Genomic DNA, 19,342 nt, shown 5'->3' with positions numbered 1-19,342 from the left:
CTCTTTCTTTCTCTCATTTCCATGTTATCTCCAACACCCCCACACACACACCTAGAATCTCAACTGAAATCTTTTTGATATCACGCACAGTGTTCTGACATAACTGGACAAATTATTGAGAAACAGATGACTAAATGTCTCCTTCCCTGAAACAACATGAGTCACAGCTTTAGCTGTTTGACAAGCATTTTGTTTACTTCACTTTTCTTTGATTCATTTATCAAACTATTTGTAAAAAAATTTAAATAAAACCAATCAACCAACACCACTCTAACTGCACACAAAAAAGAAACTGACAATGACTGAAGTGTTCCATCTATATAATGATTTCTGATTTGGTAATTTTATAATTTTTCTAGGAAAAATCCAGCATTTTCTGTCCTCGACCAAATACCTCGGGTTCATACGGAAGAGGATTAGGGCCACATGTGATTTTTTTTTTTAGTTCTGACTTTAAAGTCAGAATTCTGAGAAAAAAGTCAGAATTCTGAGAAAAAAGTCAGAATTCTGACTTTAATCTCAGAATTCTGAGAAAAAAGTCAGAATTCTGACTTTAATCTTTAATCTCAGATATTCACTCTTATTCAGTGAGAGGTCTGAAGAATTTTCATTTACCTCTTTGTCGTACCTCCAGGCATAAATTCTTTATCAAATTCCATGGACCCCGACTCTGGAACTCTTTAGATAGGTCTCTTAAGCTTATATCATCCTACAAAATGTTTAGGACTAGTCTGGTGAGGTATCTTCTATCCAGGCAAAATAATACTCATGTCTAGTATAACTGAACTGAATTTGTAATTTAATGGATATTTTTCACTCTATGTTTATTTGTTTATTGTGTCTTTTCTTTGTTTCTTTCCCTTTTTTGCTTTTTTTCTTTGTTTCTTTTTTATTAGTTAATCTGTTTTAGTGATTTTGTATTGAGGGGGAGGATTTTATATAAGCCCTTTGGGCTTCTTTTCCTCTCCTGCACAAATATTTGCCTTTGTATTATGAAGTATGATTCTGTTTTTTTTTTAATCATTGTGCATATGAATAGATAAAAAAAAAAAAAAAAAAAAAAAAAAAAATCTGAGAAAAAAGTCAGAATTCTGACTTTAATCTCAGAATTCTGACTTTTTTCACAGAATTCTGACTTCAATCTCAGAATTCTGACTTTTTTCTCAGAATTCTGACTTCAATCTCAGAATTCTGACTTTTTTCTCAGAATTCTGACTTCAAAATCAGAACTAAAAAAAAAATTCACATGTGGCCCTAATCCTCTTCCGTAGGTTCACTCCAGTTTGATTTAAACTAAATTTACTTTGGTAACTGATTCAACAATAAACAAAAAAGGATAGAAAATAAGTTTGCTACAAAGTTTGGTTTAACCATCTTATCGAGCATATCAATGAAGGATATTTGGTAATGTTATCAATTTAGTTCTATTAGGAACAATTGGTGATGACAACATAACATGTAATCAATTAACCAACAACTTGAAAATTCTAGGCTACTTAGAGAAAAGATGGATAAGAATATGGCTTAACTTGCTGATCACAAAATATGATAAGATTTTCAAATAGAATGTTCATAATCTGCCCTGCCTATGAAGCAATGAATAAATATTCAGTAAAATTCAGTAAATATTTCAGCATCTCATTATTTAAAGTGCTGTATTGAAAGAACAAGTGAATTATCACAGATGCCCTAACCTATTTCAGCTATGTAAAAATAAGAAAAAACTGCAACTTCCCCTATTTTAAACCTTTGTGGCCATCTGAGTATATATTTCTAAGTTTATGTGCTGAACTTGAATGCCACTAATTGTGGAGCATATATAGTCATCTCAGTCAACAAATTTGAGATTCTATCTGATAACCTGATTGGGGAACAGATGCTGGGTGTGACTCATTGTTAAATGATAAGGCCATCCCTAATAAACTGTCCACCAATTTAGGAAAAACTGTATCCTTTGATCAACTTGCCGACTTCTGGGTTGATATGATTGTCTGCTTTGTTCACAGGTTTTTGCCTTTATGTCCTTGACCTGATTGGTACGTAGATACTGTAAATGGTTTGTTAATTACACATTGGTGTTTTGGGCTTGTGGTCTGCACCATCTCCTCACAGGGTGTCATAAACAGTTAAACATGAAATGAGGTACTTATGAAGTAAATATGAAATATGTCAAGAGTGGAGTAATAGTCCAGAGACGATAGAGGATGTATGTTTATATGGTTACATTGTAACTTGGTTGAGTGAAGTGAAGAGACTATATTGCCAGTTTCTTGGATGCTCAGACTGTTACTGATTACAAGCCACTGGTGGTTCATGGCTAAACTGTAGAATGTGACCAGGTAAGCTAGTGTGTGCTCAAGATTCAAGATGTATCCACACACTCGAGGGCGATCACCCCCGTATATTAATTTTGTAATTTACTGGAGAATTAGCGTCATCACACAGAGAACAACATTACAAGTTTTAGTTTTAAGTTCTTTTTCAGTTGAAAACCTAGCAGCAGCAACTAGAATAGGTGCATTATATATGCACTGTGCAGTGTTGATGAACAGAAAAAACTGTTTCCTCTTTTAGAAAGACAGTTTAGACTCACCTCGTGATCAGATCTTGCCTGTGAAACCACCTTGGCAGAAGCTGACACTAGCCACGAGGCCTGTGCTTTTAGAAGCTTTCATGCCTATCACTATTTAATACCTGGATGTAACATGAAATAGAAAAGAGTAATAGAAGCAGCCTCTTTTTATATTGCTTTGTATTTTATGTAAGTAAGTAGATAAGTGCTTTATAGTCTTGCTTTTTTTAATACCTATGGAGGCTATAATTCCCAAAATAATCTGTTGTGGATCCCTTCCTGCCTAGTTTCGAACTGCTTACTAAATCCCCTTTCTAATATAGACAAACTGCCACCATCATCATGAATCTTGTTCTAAAGAAAACAATCTGTCATATCTGCATGGGTGAATGATGTCCAGATATGTCCACAGAGTAAGAAACATGTCCTGCCTTGACTCAAACCATCAGTATGCAACCCTGTCTACAAGAAAATACGCACAATAGTTTTCCTTTTCTTTTGATGCACACTTTTAAAAACTAGAAAGAGATATTTGGATATATTAAGGGTCTACACAAAGTTAAGGAATGTGAAGAGTTTGGAAAACAACACAAGCTCTGGTATAAAGCTTTGGTATAAAAAGGGTAAACACCTCTTATATGGGGTCCAAGTCATTCATGAATTTCAATACTAATTCACAGTAACCACCACCACCGTTAACTGTGCTATACACAGAACAACAAAAAGGTTACTACAACTACTACAGGAGTTGTGTATTGTGGGAGAAGATATTGTACTTTAACATGGTCAACCCACATACTCACACACTGATGGCAAATGATTTGTAAATTCATATTCATTCTTATTAGAAACTGTATGCATGATTACAGATATGTTAACAGAAGATGTTATGACTGTTGATAAAACTGCTTATATCTGCTTACAATTTACTACAATTTACCAATTGTTTATATGTGTTATAATTGTCTTTTTTTATGTCTCTGTTTTCCCTCTCTGTGTTTTTCCCTTCATTACCTCACCTGTCCTTTTCCCTCCTCACTCACCTCACCTGTTCCTGATCCCCTCGTCACTGTCCCTGTGTATATAGTCTTGGTTCTCCCTCATGATTTTATCAGTCTGTTCGGTGATGTTCCCTGTTATGCCGTTTGTCTGTCTTGTTCAATGTTACCCTGTCTTGGTTCGTAGTTCCTCCAGTGTCTCCTTGTGTCCCCCGTCTGATATGTTTCTGGTTTCGATTTTTTGCATCTCCTTTTGATTGGAACTTTGTTTGAGCTTGTTAGTTGCTTTTTAGATTTTTTGTCTTTTTTGACTAGCTTTTCGATTAGTTTTGTGTGTCTAGGTTTTAGTTTTTGTATTCATGCGGCTTCCCCTGGTTTTTGTATTTATTCTGCTTTTTGTTTCCCCATTTCCCGCCTCCTGTCTGTATTTAGGACTTCCCCTTACTAAAACCGTGAAACAAAAATATGCTACTAATTACAGGTGAAGTCACATCGTCAAAACTCTTCGCATAGTCAGTGAAACAGCAGTCTATGTGCATCAAGAATTTGAACTTTTAAAAGTTTACATTACTCTGAGTTATTACTTTTGTCATTTTTAAGCAGAAGAGGGTACAACAAAAACGCAACTTCTACAAAACCAAAGTATGGTGGTTAGTCAAAATTATTAGCTTGACATGTATGTAGATATAGCCACTAGTAAAGAGTGGGCCTGATACAAAATACCACTTTTGAAACTGCCAGTTAGATGGAATACTGGTAGATGCATACTTTATCAATCCCAAAGGGAAATTAAAGTGTTACAGCAACTTGACATTAATCAAAAACAAAAACAATGAGGTAGGTAAAAGAAACATATACAATTAAAGGCTGAATTATATACAATAACTAAATGGATTAACTCAAATATAAAATATAAATATAAAAGCTGAAACTAGAACACAGACCAGAGAAGGTAGCTTCCGTGCAGTGAAGCTTAATTCAATGTAGAGTAACTGAAAACAACATATACGCTGCTACTAACATATCTGTGAAAGGCCAATATTGTGAGGGTTTGAGTTTTTGGCTCAGTTATTTCTTCTTATTTGGCAGCTTTACTGTTTTACATGTGTTCCATTTGTTAATTTGTCCCCATCTTTCTGTAAGCCTGTGTTTTTTCCATTACTATTTTAAGTTTGTCTGCTCTGTTTTCAACATGCCAGTCCTTGGGCTCTATTGTTCCTTGTGTTCCTGCCCGTTATCCTAGTGTGTTCTTGATTTGTATTTTCATTTAATTTAGTCTTTTTATAGTCCTTTTGTTCTGCTTAATCAAGCACCTTCTGTTTGTTACCTTTTGCTTCCTGCTTTTGTGCATGGACTTTGCTTTACAGCTTTATCTTAATGAAGCTTGCTTTTTGTTCCTTGTGCTGCCTGACTCCTGAGTGTCTTGCATTTTGTTCCTCCTATTTTTGCCACAACCCGGAACCTCTGTGTCTCGTTTTGAAGACAAATTTGTTGTGAATTTTTAGATTTTTTTTTAGATTTAAGTGTACAAAACCACAAGGTATAGAATAACAACCAGCACATATCAGCACATTTAAACTGTTTTTTCATGAATTGATGCCCCTACTTCATCATACAAGAGTGTCACACATAAGTTGTGAAAATAGCAGATCTACAAGTTCAACACATTGCAACACATTGTGAGCTTGTGGATCTTTTTATTGACCTAAATTAATTTGATAAAAGACTATACTTCTTCTTTTTTTTTTTAACTTAAACTGACTAAAACTAGAACAAAGCCTGTTTGAGTTTTCGTCGACTTTCGTCAAAGTGCCAAGATTTTTTTTACATTTTTTTTTTCCAAATATCTAGGCACAAGGGCGATAGCAAGGCTTTTGCCCATTTCCAACAACTGTGAAACAGTGGCCAGTGACACTACTTATCACCCACCTACAATGCAGTACTGAGTGCCCTCCCCAGACAGCTTAACAACAATCCACAACTAGCAACCCACATGAAGGCCAGTTGGGTCACAAGTGGCCCTAACAACTCTGAAACTCAGATCCCAAGCAAGTCTTTAATGACTCTGTAAGAAGTCAACTAGAACTGGACTAAAACTATCACATATAGAAGTGACTAAAATGAACTAAAACTAAAAAGCATTTTAGTCCAAAAGACTAAGACTAAATCTAAAATCGCTGCCAAAAACAACACTGAAAGCAATCATTCTGATGATATTCATTTTTCAATTAAATATTGTGACTTAAATGCTGGCAATAAGTATATTCATGTATTTGGCTAAAAAGAACAAAATTATAAATACATGTTTAAATGACAAACTAAGTAATTTTTTTAAGTAATAAAAAGTAAAGTAACAGGAAATCACTATGGTACATGGGTGGAAAGTGCTTGACTGGTTCTGACTTCTACTCAGGATGTTCTCATATCACATGCAGTGTTGTTTTTGGCAGCGATTTTAGATATACTCTTAGTCTTAGTCTTTTGGACTAAAATGCTTTTTAGTTTTAGTCAAATTTTAGTCACTTCTATATGTGATAGTTTTAGTCCAGTTCTAGTTGAACCCTTACAGAGTCATTAAAGACTTGCTTGGGATCTGAGTTTCAGAGTTGTTAGGGCCACTTGTGACCCAACTGGCCTTCATGTGGGTTGCTAGTTGTGGATTGTTGTTAAGCTGTCTGGGGAGGGCACTCAGTACTGCATTGTAGGTGGGTGATAAGTAGTGTCATTGGCCACTGTTTCACAGTTGTTGGAAATGGGCAAAAGCCTTGCTATTGCCCTTGTGCCTAGATATTTGAAATATAAAAAAAACAAAAAAAAAAAACTCTTGGCACTTTGACTGAAACCCCACAGAAAGTGAGCAATTTCTAATTTAGGGGACTTCCAGTTATGACGCGGTGGTGAGACGTCGCAGAACCCTTGTGCTGCGGTAAAATATATCAGTGTATTAGTAAACCTGTTCGTTTAATTTTGCAAAAACTTCAATTTCAGTGATATAAGTGCAAGATATAAGTTGGATCCAAAATGAGGTTGAGTAAACCCAGTACAAGGGTTAGGAGCGCAATGAAAGTCCCCCCCATAATTATTTCACCTCGAAGGGAGGAAATGGTCATAAAGAGGTTACTAAAGAATGTGGCATCATCATTGTTAGGCCCATAAACATTTACAAGAATAATTTCTTGATTCAAAAGTTTTCCCCTGACCACCACAAATCTACCAGCAGGATCCTGGGGAAGACTGTGAATTGTGAAGGGGACTGATTTATGGATAAGGATTGCTACTCCTCTAGGTGTGACGAGTAGCAGGAAGCTAAGATTTGCTCAGGCCATCTCCTCCTTATGCGCACAATCTCAACTGACAGTAGATAGATAGTTTCTTGGAGAAATATAATTTTTGCTTGGAGGTATTTAAGTCTAGACAGTACTTGCTTAATTTTAACTAATTTTCTCATACCCCTGACATTCCATGAAATAATATTGAGAAAGAGCATTACTCATAACCCAGCCTACGTAATATTACACTTGTGAAATCAACTCCTCTTCAACCAATGAGAACCAGTGTGCCATCACAACATGAAAAATAGAGAAAAGAAAGAACAATAAATAACAAACGCCCCCTCTCCAGAAGAGAGACGGAGCTCTCCTAAGTCCCTGTGCCCCCTAATTGCACAGACCCCTCTCACACTCTTACAAAACACTGAAATTCCGGACAACTTGCCTTGATCCTTAATGAAGGAGCATACAGAACATTGAACAAATTGGGTTTGAACCCACGTCCAGCATAAATTGTTAAGTATAAAAAACAGAGGGCAAACCCGAGTATGAGTATTGACTGACCCATAACATTATGTGAAATGAAACAAAACAAAACGTATTGCTACTGTCAAACAGTAGGCCAGTGATATTACCAATGTGTGATACCTGTCATTGGAATAAGATTATCTTATTCAATAGACAAAGTCCAAGTCATTAACTTATACTGAATCCAGGCGGGCTAGCGTCATTTAGCCAGACTCACTTAGGTCAATGCTCCACTCCGTCCGAGCCCGCTCCGTCTCGATCTCCTGGATGATTTCCACTTGTGGTAGATTCTCATCCTTCCCAGAAACTGTAATCCAAACTCAATATCAAGAAGCTGGGCTTTTACTCCATCAAACTTTCTCCTCTGCTGCTGGATCTCCGCTGAAAGGTCGGGGAAAAACATCACACGATTGCCTTCGAACTGTAGTGATTTCTTCTTGCGAGCCGCCTTCATCACTCTGTCTCTGTCAACCAGCCAGTGGAATTTCATGAGGATCGCCCAAGGATCAGGTTTTAGGTTCGGCTTGTTAGCATTAGCTGCTTTTGGGCGTCTGAAAGCTTGGTCAACGCATACTTGATTCGGGAAATAATATGGACCGAGGAATTCCGGTAACCACCCGTTAGGGAAGGATACCAAGTCACCTTTCTCTGTGTTTTATGGCAAGCTCACCAGTCTCACGTTCAGGGGGCGCTGGCGGTTTTCCATGGCCTCCACTGACCTGGTGAGTGCTAGCACCTTTCTTTGAGTGGCTGCAGAGACGGTCTCTAGGTTGTTCAATTGGTCCTCTGCGGAACTTAGACGGGACTCGGCCCCACTTAGTCTTTCGGAGAAGGAGTTTATGGCTTCTTTGATCACGTGCTTTGAGGTGAGGGAGCTGGGCAGAGAAGTCTTTCCGAAGAGCGTGAATAGCTGCTAAAATTCCTTCATCCCTAGCTTGGCTTTCGGAGGCTTCAGCTAGCCCATGAGCTAACTCCAGGACGTCGTCTCCTTTCTTCTCTTAAGATAGAATTACTTTAATGATCCCATACTGGGAAATTATTATTATTTTTTTTTTTAATGATCCCAGACTGGGAAATTATTTTATATCTAAATGACGGAGTGGAGCATTGACCTAAGTGAGTCTGGCTAAATGACGCTAGCCTGCCTGGATTTACCCCTCTTCTAGACTGTTCATAGAGAAATGACACCTCCCATACTAATACCCGAAGGGTGATAGATCACTTTATGTCAGAGCTGAACCTTTGTGATATTTGGGGATCCAGAAATCCCACCGCACTTGAATATTCTTGCTACTCTAACACACACCGAACACAATCCTGCATATATTATTTTTTAATTTCTAGGTCTCTTGTGGCTAATGTACAGGACTGTGGACACAAAGGCATAGTTATTACAGATCATGCCCTAATATTTTTGCTCTATCACCTTACTTCATATGCAAAGGGCCACACAGTGTGGAGGCTTAGCCCGAGATGGCTCCAGGATCAGAACTTTCTAAAATTTGTTGAAACAAATATTGAGGTATTCTTTGCTATAAATACAAATGAAACATCTTCTTCTATTAGATGGGAAGCCTTCAAAGCCTATATTAGAGGTTCAATGATTTATCATACTAGTAGCAACTCAAATTAGACACATCTCCTTATGATTGAACTTGAGTGAGACATTAAAGATCTAGAAAGGGAGCTTTCAGTGAATAACACACCGGATAATGTACAGAGACTCTCAGAATTAAGGGCTAAATATAATGATATCACAGCAAGTAAGGCCTTATACAGTGTCATTCGTTTAAAGCAGACATATTATGACCAGGGAGAATCAGCGGGGAAATTATTAGCATGGAGGATTAAAACACTGCAGAATGAAAGAGCTATCTCTGAGGTTGAAACTGAGATGGGGACAACAACGAATCCAATAGAAATTAACAAAGCTTTTCATAAATATTACAAGAACCTTTATACGTCAGAGTCTTCGGATACTGATGATTTTCACCGGTTTTTGGATCAGCTTTCCATTCCAGTTTTAGAGATGAAGGTTAAAATGAAGCTAGATTCTCCCATTACAAAAGAGGAACTGTTCGAAGCGCTGTTCCATATGAACGGAGAGAAGGCATCAGGTCCTGATGGCCTACCCATAGACATTTACAGGCGCTTTAAGGAGAGGCTTGTGCCACCACTTTTTGATATGTTAGTAGAATCAGTTGAAGCAGAAAATGTACCTCCCTCACTATCCAATGCCTTAATAACACTGATTTTAAAGCCAGATAAACCCCACAGAAAATGTGGGTCGTATCGTCCAATTTCATTAATTAACTCAGATGCTAAGATTTAGGGCTGCACGATTCTGGAAAAAATGAGAATCACGATTTTTTTGCTCAGAATTGAGATCACGATTCTCTGGCACGATTTTTTTCACGAAATGTTTATTGCACTAATGAACTTGAACAAAACAAAAAAAAAAACATTGTAGTATGGCAGAGGCATACTACTATGCCTCTGCCAAAGCAATGTTTTTTTTGTTTTGTTGAAGTTCTATGATTGGATGAGAAATGATTTTTACAAAAGTAAAAAAAATAAAAAATAGTCTCCAAGATGAGAGGGCATCCTTTAATCCCTCATGTTGTACAGTGTTTATTGGGGCCGTATCCTTGGCTAGGTGATATGTGATAGCTGCTGTGGTCGGCTTTCTAAAACGGAGGCGTAATATTCTTCCTTTTCCAAAAGCCGCCTCAGAGGTAGGCGTAAACATGTGACGTGACGTGAAGCCCGAAGTTGGCCTGTGAACAATTGACAACGAATTTGTCTTCAAAATAAGAGCTTTACATTACACCCCATTGGAGTTTAGAACTGGGCTCTTAGCGGGGGGCTTTTAATTTGAAAGTAGCGACCGTTCCTAGCTTGCGCTACAACAACAAGCTAGAGATGCAGGAGACGTTAGCATCTCCCAGATCTCAGTGGCTGTCCAGTTGCCCATCTAGCAGGCGAGGTGGAAATAAGTGTACCCTCCGAGGCGGCAAATCGGCGAACCAAAACAGACCCTCAATTTGCCGCCCTCTGTCTAAAACCGCGGACCTAGCCGCCAAAAGGACGGGCAGATTGGCGGCTTGCTGCCCCGTCTAAAAACGGCTTCTCACTCTCACTCCTTCCAAACACTCAACTGCAGGCGGGCTTCCTCCACTGAATCAAGTGCTACGTTTGGGGGCACTTCAAAAAATCCGGGAGGAAAAGAGCACCATTTGTTTGTGATTCAGCTCGAGATTTAAAATGCTTCAGAATTGCCATGTGTGGAAATGAGATCACGTGTATGTGTGAATCGAGATCGCGATTTTCTAACGATTTTTCGTGCAGCCCCACTAAGATTATAGCAAAAGTTTTTGTGAGACGTCTTGAAAATCATCTTCCCTCTCTGATAGCCCCTGACCAAAATGGATTTATAAAGGGCCGTCAAGGTTTTCCACAACATTCGAGAACTACTAAATATTATTGATGCGAGGAAGGAAAGCCCTGATACAGCAAAAGTCTCCCTCGAAGCGGAAAAAGCGTTCAATAGGGTGGAACATAATTATCTTTTTGAAGTGTGTTGGAAAAATTATGCTTATATTATCAGTTTCTTGCTTTGCATTGATATAACCTGCTCGTCTTCCTTTATATGTTTATGGAAGTGTACCGAGCTCTTGGAAAAGTACTGTGAAGAAACACACTCACCCTCCAGCGGGACCACAAGGCCTCGAATGGCATCTTGTGTGAATAACTGATGGTGGACATCATAAGAATGTTTGTGTGAAGGATAGATGCTGAAGGCCGTAGGTCCGAAAGTGTGTACGTGTACTTCTTCACCATGCATAACAACTGTATGACTCATATGTACTGTCAAAGAGCCAATCATATACGCTTACGCCCTATTGTAGGTGAATAAAAGATTCTTGGGGAGAGCAGCTCATTGGAACTCGGAAGCCCAGACTTTGTGTGCTGACTTCTGCTCTTCCCCTTTGCAAAGAAAGACAATCTCCGTGTCCGTGTCTCATTTCTTAACAGATTTAAACCTAACAAGTGCTTCAACGATTTGGGTTTGGTGAATACATAATTAAGTGCATAAAAATGTTTTACCACTCCCCAAGCGCGTCAGTCATGACAAACTTTGTAACCTCCCAGCCCTTTAATCTTCAACGTGGGACCAGACAGGGGTGCCCCCTTTCACCCCTTCTGTTTGCGTTGGCAATTGAGCCACTTGCTATTGCAATTAGACAAAGCAACAGTATAACAGGTATCAGAATAGAGGATGTCGGGAATAAAATAGGACTTTTCGCAGACGACGTTGTTTTATTCCTGACTGAGTTTAAGTGCTCTATTCCAAATCTCCTTAGGCTTATAAAGACTTTTGGGTCAATTTCAGGATATAAAGTGAATGAATCCAAGTCAAATATAATTTTCCTTAAACAATCTGAGAGAAGATGTCCCCCTATACAAACCACTTTTAAAAATACAACAAGTTTTACTTACTTGGGGATCAATATTACTCACTCGACAGAGGACCTTGTATCCACAAACTATAGCCCAGTAATATCAGGAGTGACTAACCTTATTAACCAATGGTCAACAATGCCAATTTCGATGATTGGTAGGATTAATATCCTTAAAATGAATGTGCTTCCCAAATCTCTGTATTTATTTCAATGCATTCCACTTCCTCCACCAACAAACTTCTTCCCAAATATGACTAAAGTCTTCAGAAATTTCACATGGAATAACAGGCGAGCAAGATTGCGCCTCTCCCTACTCTATCTGTCATATGACAGGGGGCGTTGAAGCTTCCTAATCTCAAATGGTACTACCGGGCATGCCAGCTTTGGACAACCTCCTTCTGGTTTAGGCCCTGTCCATCCCTCTCATGGGTGACCATGGAAAGAGAAACTTCAGTTAATTTACCTCTTCATCTGTATCTGTACTCAGACAAACCTGAGAAACTAAAGAAATCCTCAGGTAATCCTTTTGTCTCAATCTCCACTCGTGTTTGGCATGAAGTTCATTCAGGTTTCCTGTAAATTATCACAGTTCACACCCATTTGGGGAAACAACAATTTTTATCCTGGGGCAAAAGACAAAGGATTCAAACTCTGGGCAGTCAAAGGTATTGGAAAAATAGCAGATCTCTTTCAGGAGGATGTTTTAATGTCATTTGAGGTTATCAAGAAAAATATGTACTTACCTGCTAAACATTTCTTCAAATACTCCAAGTCAGAGACTTAATTTATAAGACCCAAAAAAAGCTCTCAATGCCTGACTTGTCAGCAATAGAAAAGGCTGTGGTAAGCCTACCTCAGAAAAGACTTATTTCAGTCTTTCACAAGATTCTGCTATCAGCGTCACCAGAATCATCGGAGGACAATAGACTTGCTTGGTGTACAGACTTGGGGGAGGAGATAACTGGGTCTGAATGGCAAACTATTTGTGCTCAGTCACAAATACAAACAATTAATTCAGGTTTCAGACTGTTACAATATAAATGGTCCATGAGGCTTTATATCAGCCCTGGGGTTCTGAATCGTCTCAATGGTAATATTCCAGATGTTTGTATAAAGTGAGAAACTCACAAAGGGACTCTTTTCCACTGTTTATGGTCCTGTTCAAAATTACAAGAATTTTGGAGAGAGGTTGTTGAGACACTCTCAAATACCTCCGAAGTGACTCTTCCTATGTGCCCAAGGATGTGCGTTTTGGGACTCATTCCAAAGGACTTCAACCTCAGCAGAGCTAACAGGAAGATGGTTACCCTATGCCTACTTCAAGCAAGGCGGACTATTGCAAAATGTTGGAAATCTATACAGAGGCCGACTACAAAAGGCTGGCTAGAGGACATTGTACAAGTTATAGCTATGGAGAAAATAACGTTTTCACTGAAGGGAAAATATGCACTGTTTGAAGAAATGGGGACTTCCTTCTTGGACTTTGTAAAGGGCCCTCAATTTCTTAGGGCTCTAAAGTGACCATTTTATCTTTACCCCTTTACAACCATTGGGCAACCCATGGCCACAGTACCCTTTGGCTCTGTACCAATGAGTGGGTCATCTTGTTTTAAATGTTTTTTTGGGGGGGCTTTTTTTTAAATCTATTTTTGTTGTTTATTTATATTGGGAAAAAACTAATAATAATTTAGTGCTTGTTTTTGGCAATTTTCAAGGATTAAATTAACTACTCCCACAGCTTCAACCCCATTGACTTGAGATTTTGTAAGGGCAATCTTAACACCTGAAAGATGAAAAGTTATCAAAAGTTTGATTTTTTGTTGAATGGCATGGGCGTGGCAAAATACTTCTTGCCAACAACTTCAGGGAGATTAACCAGATTCACCTCAGATTGGGTCAGTAAAGGCCCAACAACCTTATGATGCTTTCATAAAAAAATTTGAGTTTTAATCATACTGTGAACTATTCACCAAGAAACAGGAAGTTCTTGCTGAGGGGCTAGCAAAGTTTGAAAACAAAACGTGGCACGTGCAACATTTTATATGGGTCTCACGATTGCACCTGGAAAAATTACTGAATAGCGCCCCCTACAAAGTTTAACAAAGAAGCCATCACTCTACGTCTCAAAGATGTGCACGAAATGGCAGGCAGATAGAACACCCCCTGACTTATCAAAAAAGTCTCCTGGAGTGAATGCATAAACCTAGTAGGCCCCATAGTCCAAAGCTTGAAGACATTTGACGGTTTGACAGCGCCACCTGCAAATTTAGCCAATAACATGTTGATCCTAAAAAAACATTGCAAATTTAAAACTTTCCTACAGTATGCAAAACATTTTTTATTTCAATAAATTTTGAAAAGAATACACATGACACGTGTTCTTACGTCACAGTGACTACTGGGGAGGCCTTGGCTCAGGAGGTAGACTGTCCACTCACCAGTCAGAGCGCCATTGGTTTGATTCTCGGCCCCTGTAGTCCACATTTAGTGAGATACTGAACTCCACTTTGCCCCGGGCGTGAGAGTTTAAGTTGAGCAGCTGGCGCTTTGTGGTAGCATGTGCCACTAGTGTATGAACAGGTGTGTGAATGGGTTTTTCGTGGTCACAAAGACCAGAAAAGTGCTTTATGAATACTGTTAATTTACCATGTCCCTTGTTGAGATGGGTGTTAACTGTTATCGTTTACCATTGATAACTGTAAACAATGGCCAAATCTATAAAGATTAATGCATTTTTTATGTAAAGCAGGGGTGCCCAAACTTTTTTTTCTGTTAGAGGGCTAAAGATGAACACATCTTGTATTGTATTGTTATGATGAGAAAAAGATTCCAGCATCCCATGTTCATGTAATTGACCTGCCCAAACTGTCACTCCGCCAGCCATGCTCGGATTATTAAAAACACTCAATAATTAGCAACCTACATATTTTTATCCAAACAGAAAAAGGGCATAAACCAGTTTATATTATAATTTCTTTTACATTGATTAATTATTTCGTTTTTTTGATAGAAACATCTTGTAGGCCAAATTGAACCTTTCAGCAGGCAAATTTGGCCCGTGGGCCCCACTTTGGGCAGCCCTGCTTTAAAAGGAGATTTTAGTTTTAATATGCCATCAATAGGCAGTGTTAAACCTTGAGGGTTTAGAATAATTACACAGTTGCAGGTCAAATCACAATGGATTTAATGAGATTGGATCAATAGGGACACTGGGACAATTAAAGTGGTGCACTTGCTTTCCCCATTGATTTCCATTCTATTGTTTTATTTGAACTGTTGTAAGCAGCTCTCTGAAAAGGTTCACACTACTGACACTCCTTTTAGATGAATGTATTATTGTTTTGAGCTCTCTGCTTAATCCTTGCATTTAGGGTTAATATGAACTATATAAACGTTTAATAAGTAGTTTGTAATCTATTAAGGCTCGCTTATGTCATTATGCTAGCGATACTTAACAGGGTCAGGTTCAATGAAATGTCAGTTGAAGCCTCATCATGCTTCGCACACATTGACCAGTTGGTATTTCAGGAAACTTCTTCACAACCTGGTGGCCACAGCACTTCACTCTAAATAAATAGTCATAAAACATCTCCATATACTGTTTTTGGTAAGATTTAGGAGAACATTCTCGACATTTGGTTTTACAACAAAAACAAAAGACCAAAAACAACTGAGAATCAAATCAGGAAAGTCTAAAGAGTATAAATCAAACATTGATTGAATCGGCTACTTGACCAGGCTGGAAGCACACAGGTGGTTCTATTTATCATATGTATGTCTGAAATAGCCAATGTAAGCAACAGTCTTAAGCAGGGGCGGTTCTAGGGGGGGGCCAACAGGGGCCAGTGCCCCCGTAACTCTGAGTCTGGACCCCCCTGTGGCCCCCCCGACAGGGAGTCTGCATCAATAATACAATGACAGATTTCTTGCACTGATTTTTTACTGAAGGGAAAGGTGGAAATAAAGTGTCTCAGCAGTTTACTACCCAATCAAAGTTGTTGAAATTATAAACATTGTTTGAAGTCCCATTTATCCCTTATCTGAATGAGGGATTTGTCTTTTCCCGGGTTGCATGTGCCCCCTAACAAAAAAGCCGGCCCCAACCTGGCCCCCCTATTAAAACCGGTCTAGAACCGCCACTGGTCTTAAGACAGATACTATGATAATGTTTTCACTTTCTAGCTGCATGACTCAGAGACACACCTGCATTCAACTGAATCAAGAACAACACGCCCTTCCCGGCTGTTTACGTGAACTACACACATCCTCCTTTGTGTCATATAAAAAAATAAAAAATAAAATCTCGTCATGCAATTCCCCAGAATTTCTTTCCCTCTCAGTTCAAACAGTCATGTGCTGACAAGTTGTGTTGACTCAGCTTCAATCCATATAAAACACATGACCTTCTGACATATGATCATAGGAAGACAATAATCCATATTGAAAAGAAGTTTCGACCATATACAAACAAATTAATTCATTTAAATGATGAGTCTTAGTCTTTTTTTCAGGCAATCTCTACTGAGTGAAATGGTGCAAATCATAAAAACCCCTGTAAATACAACCAACATAAACAAACTTATTTTGGTGGCTATTAACAAATAAAGTCTTAGACTAAATGCTTATTAGTTTTACTCATGAAAATAAGGCACGTTGCACTCAACTCCAGTCATAGTCAAAAAAGAAAAAAAACAAAGAAAGCACTCCCATTAAACTACAGTATATATTTCCACACGGACATTTACTACAAAAGGTGTGGTAGTTGGTGGTTACCCCAATCACAATCAGCACAACAGGTACATGTAGTTCACTCAAACTGTGTGAACTTGGCCTTGTCTGAGTTTCAATTCTGTTCCTTTAAATTTGTGTATTATTTATAGTTAAAGGTGCTATAAGTTATTAAGTTTATTGAATGTAATGTTGTTTTGAAATAGTGGCAACAGAGTGCTCGGTCAGTAAGCCATGCCTCTCTTACCCCCGCTCATGCATTAAAAGACATTTTAACTTTGTCCCATCACGACAGGGAACCACATGAAGAGGTGGTCCCATATGCTTGGTTCGGGCAGACAGCAGGATCCTCCTGTTCTGGAACCAACACTGGCAATGACGGAACAGGGAAAGCTACCCATTCCAGCGCTGCCGCTGACTGCTTTTATTTCCGAACATACCAATCGATGAAAAACACTTGAAGGAACAAAATAGGCGAAGGGAGCTGCCTCGTAAAAATCATGCTAGCGTGGAGACAAAGAGAGGAGGGAGGGAGGGAATTGCTGACTCCAAAAGACAGCTAAAATTACAAAGCTTATAGTGGCTTCATTTTCACCATGAAAAATATGACTCAGACTGAGAGACATTATTGTTTTCCACTGCATATGGCAAAATGCACCTTTTTAGTCTGTGACATGTGCAAATGTCACCTAGTTGAACAATTCACATCAATATTTTGATGTAATATATATATATATATATATAATATATATATATATATATATATATATCTATATATATATATATATATATATATATATATATATAGATGAGAGATAGAGAGAGAAGAAGAGAGGAGAGAAGAGAGAGAGAGAGAGAGAGAGAAGAGAGAGCGAGCGAGAGAGAGAGCGATCGAGAGAGAGAGATTAGAGAGAGGAGAGAGAGGAGAGAGAGAGAGAAGAGGAGAGACACAGAGAACAGATAGAGAGAGAGAGCGAGATAGAGAGAGAGAGAGATAGATGAGAGAAGTAGAGAGACGAGAGAGAGAGAGAGAGATAGCGAGAAGAGCGAGAGAGAAGATGAGAGAGAGAGAGAGAGAGAGAGAGAGAGAGAGAGAGAGAGAGAGAGAGAGAGAGAGATATTGAAACAACTTTAGCATATTAAGCTAATTAAACTCATCACCATTTTGATTTCAGAAGCTATTTATGCTATAAGAAATTCTTAATTGAATCAATGAACATACTTTTAGCTTTTTAATTTATTCAAATATGGGATCTGGGGCACTACCTCTGGATGAATTTGTAAAACGCAGGTCTACTGATAATTTTTCCCATGTTACTCTATAAGAATCAAAGCACCTATTAAAATGCATACACGAAAATGATAAATACAATTTATGCAAAATCACAAGGGCGGATATTCCATTTCACTGTTACAATACAGCAATTCCCAAAAGGATTTTTGTCATGTCATGTCATTATAGGCTACATTATGGAAAGTATAGGTCTACTGTGTTTCATATGACTAAGCTTACAATTAAAACATAATTATTCTATCTCATAATATATCAGACTTTGATCCTTTGTCTGCCTGCTCAGCCCTGTGTCCAAGGTCATTTCTTTATCTATTAAAGATCCAGGCTGTTTATATGTTCCATATAGTTTATTTGGGCATTTTGTTGAAAGTTACTAAAAAGTAGGGTAATAACTAATATATAACTGTACACAAACAGAAATTATGATCTAATATGTTACTTTGAAATGAATGATGACTTTGGATTTAAATGTAAGTTGCCCATCACTGTGCATACATGACAAATACAAGTTATACAAATACACAAAAATTCTAGGTAAGAACACAGAAGCCTTTGAGAAAAAATAGCACCCGCAGTAATGACAGCTTTATTGTGTAAAATGTGAATTTCCTTTGGAAATACACTGTGAATGCTGAAAGCTGAATGATTTTGAAAAATTGCTGAATATACAGTAAAATGATTGCCTGAAATGCATAAAACATCATGCAACGCACAACACAGCTGAGAAACCCTCATGTAGTAGTAGAAGTAGTCAAAGTAGTGCGTGGATTATTATTATGACAATAATGATGATAATAATAATTGTAATAATAATAATAACAATAATAATAATAACAATAATAAGTATCATTATTATTATTATTATTATTATTATTATATGTCGTAGTAGTAGTTGTAGTAGTAGTAGAAGCTCATTTTAAAAACCTGAAAAAGCAGAAAAACAGATAGGTAATAGGCTGCATGGGTTTAAAAAGCTGTACATTTTGATTTATTGTAGCTGAACTTATGCTGAAGCAGTAGCAGAATGAAATCTGAAAAATCCCCCATAAGAGCGAATTAGCAAAATCATCATGATCACCTTAGCCGCCCATACCTATTGGGTTTGTGTGCGTTTGCTTTTTACATTTCACGATCACTTGGAGATGCGGATGTAGGACGTACATCACATGTCCTTTGTCACAATTGGCCTACCTCTGGAGCATCTGCTCATTGACCAGTCTGCATGCCATACAAGAGCTGACTTGTCCAACAGAAATGTAGTTAATTATTTTAATAAATCTCGATTAGTGGCACCGTTACCAACCTCGGGTTACGTATTTGTCTCACGGGGACAACAATGAAAACAGCTATTATTAATGCAGCATGATGTGTTACTCTTATTTTGTTAAGGATAGTATCTAGTACTACAGAAGTAGCTCAGCGGCAGCTTGTTGTTAGCCCCCCCAATCCCGCCTCTCACACCGACATACGCCACTTGGTACTTATCTTGT

The sequence above is a fragment of the Sparus aurata genome, chromosome 11, assembly GCF_900880675.1.
Source record: "Sparus aurata chromosome 11, fSpaAur1.1, whole genome shotgun sequence".
NCBI classification, from domain to species: domain Eukaryota; kingdom Metazoa; phylum Chordata; class Actinopteri; order Spariformes; family Sparidae; genus Sparus; species Sparus aurata.
Note: the sequence above shows the minus strand (reverse complement) of the source record.